We start from the raw sequence: 5,000 nt of genomic DNA, 5'->3' as shown, positions 1-5,000 counted from the left end.
AGCCTGGATTAGTTTTCTATTTTAGGGAATGATACAGTACAAACTCACATATAAGAACCTAGTACAGGCTGAAATTTGGCATTTTAAAAATACCCAAAAATATAAGAACCTGCAGAGCCTGGCAAAGAAAAAGAGGTACTTTTACAAAAAAATCACCCTAGAGAAAACTCCTGTTATAGACCTAATCGGCTAACTCAATGTTGTACCCAATTCAAACCCTTTGGGAAAAAAACGTTTTGTTTCAGGTATTTCCATATCATTTAAATGTGAATGGTACATTATCATGCAAATACAATACACAAAGAATCTTAATCTCTGGAGATTTGAATTGGGTACAACATTGAGTTAGCCGATTAGGTCTATTGTGTATATGTTTTCTTTGATTGGCATTTTATTGGATTTTCTCTAGAAATGTGTTTTCCATAAAGCTACAGTGCAATACTGTCGACATATCTTATGAATAAAATATAGAAATTTATTGTTGTTCCTCTGAGAAATAAGAACCTATTAAGAAACTACATGTAATCAGCCTGCATTATGAAAAAATAGCCTAAAATATTAGAACCTGCTCAGCCTGACCTCGAAAATTCTAGGTTCTTATGTGTGGGTCTTTACTGTATTTTGCAGGGTTACCAGTAGTAACTTTTACCCTGTTATACAAGCATGACAGTATGCCATGTTTTCAGTTTCGCGGGCTTGGGAGATCCTTGAATTGTGTTCAAGGCTGCTGCCTAAGAAAATTTTAAAGGGGCCCTCAGAGCTTAACGCTGAGAACTTAGGAGCCCAACATATGAAGCGAAAGGTGTTGCTGTGAAAAATTAAGGTGCCCAGAGCTATTCCGGGCTCCTGTTAGGCAACAGCCTTGGTGTTCATCTTTTCATTACCAATCCAAATAAACTGAAAAACCAACTAGTAAGGTAAAATATGTATGGTAGAATTTTACCATGTGAGTTAAAAGAAGGAAAGTTTACCCCATCAAATCGCCCTTCAAGAATTTCCTGGCAGATCTGTTCATTTGAGACACCCATGTTTTCAACTTCTGTTTTAAGTTCAGCCACTTTTTACCTTGCGCAGTTTTAAAGTTTGTTTCAAATCCTCCGCTGAGTTTGCTTTGACGTCAGTTCATATGACACTGGGGCACAACGAACTTGATGTTGAATAGAATTGTTTGCAGACAGGGGCTGTGGAACACTTTTGTTTACACTGGGTAACAGCCTGTGCAACCTTACATAACATGCACCACAGCATTAAACTGCTTATGAGGGCCACACAGCCAACTTTTTTTTCCAAAAAGGTTTTCTTAGCTTCAGGGAACAAATCATCTACTGACTTTGGTGGACTTTGGTAGTGACTTTAAATGTTTTAGCTTGTACAGGGGAGTTGTGCATTTGGACGCTGAACATCAGAGGCAGATAGTGGCATTCCTACAGGCTTGACATTTTTCCTTTAACATCATTTATGGGACGAGATTCTTCCTTGTAGGTTTTTTACATATACTATAAGTAAGTACTGTGAAGACATTGTTTACAATCTCTGAGGCTCAGCTGGGACTAGTTTCTTTCTTTTTTTTTTTTTCAATTCTTCACAAAGATCAAACCTTCAATAACTCTTTTTTTTTTTAACTTTGATATAAGCTAGACTTAACTCTAGTGAATTGGAAAATGAAACACTTGTGGCAAATTTTATGATAAATTCAACTCAACAATCGAAATTGAAAGTTGACAATTGAAGCTAAGCTGAACACAATCTTAATGTGTAATTTTAAAGGGGGAACTGAAAAGGAAACACTGGGGGTCTCACGAATCTTTTTACGGAAGAAGTGTGCGGGAGATAAGCTGAAAATCAACTCTAAAGGAACCTATCCACGAATACTCAATACCTTTCAAAAAAAAAAAAAAAAAGGACAAAATTACCTTTTGCAAGGTCTAGCGATAGAGTACACCGAGCTGTAACGACAACAGCAGTCCGAAAACGATCTGTAGGAAACCTCACTGAACCGTAACGCAAGTAACAGAAGCTGCTTCCACATCAACTTGACTACCTCTAACTCGAATATCAGATCACCGGTCACAGACAAGGCAATGACAAAAGAACTGTTCACACTATTTTAATAGAAGTATAATAAGAATTCATCCTAGGTTTGCAGTCTAAAGATAGTCCAAAAGCAAGTCTTGACACACTAATTCTAGACTGGATCTCTTATTAGCAGAGTCGGAGAACTCGAAATCTTACGGCAGAAAGATCTTTTCGAACAATTTGCGTACTGGTTATAACCTTGCAAGAAGGTTAAACTAAATACGATAAATTCACCGCTTCAAAACGTTTTTCAAAGCTTTACAGATCTTTCCGAAGTGACTGAATGAAATACCTGTGCAAAATGGTTGGCTAATCGCTTGCACTCAACACAACTTCTATGTGCTCTTCCACCGCGACACAATATGGCCGACGGTACAATTCCTGATCTGTAAGTAAGATGCGCGCAAGCTCTTATGGGATTTTTGGCCGCTGGCGCGCTTTATTGCTCGATGTTCAAAAAAATCTCGTCTTAAGTCTCTAGTCGTTCTAGAGCTGGAGCACTAACTGGGGACACTGTAAAGTGAAATTAACAATCAACGAAAATCAAGTCAAATGTTGGTTTTTGAGGACCTAAGAAGACAATTTTGCGAAAAAAAATCTCAATTAAAAAGCCCAACTGTATTGTCATTGCGGGCCGCTTCCTTCCTGTGTGGTTTTGTTTTTCCAAATTTGACGCGAATTGAGCCATTACCAGTTCCTCGGTTGTCAACGATTATGGTAAAATATCAAGGCTGAACACCGAATTCTCAGGAGCCCACCAAATTGAGTCAAATATTCCCGGTTAAAATGTTTCCACGGCCATAAATCTACCGTATAATTCAAGGGCAAATGTTTTTCTTTCATTTCAGAACGCTAGCCGCGCAATCTAAGCTCTGCCATCGACGTCAGAAGGCTGTTAGTGCCCCAAACGGATCGATAAAACGATGGAAAAGATCCTCTTTCATTTTAAACACCACACGGCGACCGTTGAGTTCGGTTTGGTAACGAGTGTTTAAAGTGCTACTATGATCAAAAAAAAATTTTTTTTCTTCAGATTTTGAAAGTGTGATTGCTCAACACTTGACTGGCAAAATTTTATCAAAGTGAAAGAGGATCTTTTCCATCATTTAATCGATTCGTGTGGGACAATAAACAGCCGCCTAACGTCGCCGGCAGGGCTTCGATTGAGCGGCTAGTGGATTGAAATGAAAGAAAAACCTTTGCCCTCGAATTCTACGGTGGATTTGTCGCCGTGGGAACATTTTCCCAAACACTGAGCTTTGACCCATGTCACATAATCTGTACATTACTTATGCACCTACATCAATGTAAATCCCAGGCAAGGACAAGGTGTGTGGGCAAGGGGTGGGGTATTGACAATTCTTAAATTTTTCTGATCAGATTCCCCAGGGTGGGAAACTATCAAAAGTGTCAAAAAAAGCCCCACTCTTGGGCAAAGAATCTAAACAAACAACACTATGTAAAACAAGAAAAAGAACATTTGAAACAGGGTATATTCATGATTTATATGTTCAGTATGTCGAAACAGGTCGGATCAGTGACCCGTAAAATACTCTAACCTAGTGGTGGAATTCGATTTAAATCAGATGGACTAGACCCTCTGAGGGTACACTGGGTTGCCTGTGGTACGTGCACCGTTCCAGATTTTCAAGTTGGGGGGTCATTAAGACCATTTAAGGGGTCACCCAGAAGTCATACCAGCAGAGTCCCTTTGGCTTACAGGTCCTCACACGTTCGTACGACGAAACAGATCCTTTTCTGAGGTTAAAAACCTGGCTACCGGCCTATTAACTAATCATTTGTCAGAAAGAAGAAATTCCTGTCCTCTTTAGAAAAAATAGACACGTAGTGCTTATGTGTGGTAGTGAAGTAACACAGCGATTTATTCCATATAAAATGTCAACTGAGCTGTGTGTTGTCTTCCAGGAGATTCAAGTTGTCCTTGCGTAGTATGTAGCTCTGACAGTGCACGATATTGTTTTGGTATTGTCTATCATTGTAGTGCCATGGTAGAAGTCTTGGCAATGGGTAAATAGCCTGAGAAGTCAAGGCATGTGGTTACTAGCAAAGTACTCAACCCAGAATCGAAAGATTGAAGAAAATAAATGGGAAGTGAGCAACATTGGCTTCTGGGCTGACATGTTGATAATTTTCAAGCTCTCTCACAACTTCTTTCACCACAAGTTTAAGCGTGCCCTCTGAGCATCTGACAGCTTTGTAACACTAAAGTTTACTAAAGTTAAGCCCTGTTTAGTATCTCGATGGGTGACCTCAAACATATACCCCTTCGTAAAACAGAACCATTGGACCGAAAATACTATTAACGCTAACAAATGCGAACTCAGCAAGGTACAGATTTTGTTAGCTTGCTTTATGCAAAAACAAATATTGATGCAAAAGTAAATTGATACACAGTTTTTAGAAAGAGCAGAAGGAAGTTTTTTTTTGTTTTTGTTTTTTTTAAATTAATTAATTTATTTATTCCACACACACAAAACAAACAACTTACTTACAGGATAGACATATTTACATATTTACAGTAGAACAGTATACATTGCTTCCCATACTGAAAAGGAAATCAAAGCATTAAAGTTTACGGGCTGTCGGTTGCAAGGCTGTTGTGAAAAGGCGATGAAGGATTTGTTGGTTTAGGGACTTATCAAAGTAAAAGAAGCAAGAAAAAAGAACGGTTTTCTAAATTAAAGTTTTCAGTAGTTCCCACTTCGTTTGTAAGGTGTCCGCACCCTTTTGTTCAAATAGATAGGTCGACTTAAGACATCTGAAAAAGCCTTCTACCTTTGGTAGCGTTTTATTGTTTTTACAAATCCGGATATAATGTCTTGCTAACAGAAGGCAAAAATTCATTTGACAATGACTTTTTGGAGGAGTCTGGCATCAAACCTAATGCTATAAGAAGATTGAAT

General features: G+C 38.5%; 1 protein-coding gene across 1 annotated transcript in view; it reads left to right on the top strand.

Annotated features, from left to right (window-relative positions):
• Positions 1–5,000, top strand: part of LOC138017490 (uncharacterized) — a 243,896-nt gene that overhangs the window by 207,958 nt on the left and 30,938 nt on the right. The window lies entirely within an intron of this gene.

This window comes from Montipora capricornis, chromosome 9, assembly GCF_036669925.1.
Source record: "Montipora capricornis isolate CH-2021 chromosome 9, ASM3666992v2, whole genome shotgun sequence".
NCBI lineage: Eukaryota > Metazoa > Cnidaria > Anthozoa > Scleractinia > Acroporidae > Montipora > Montipora capricornis.
Note: the sequence above shows the minus strand (reverse complement) of the source record. Positions and strands in the feature narration are given on the sequence as shown.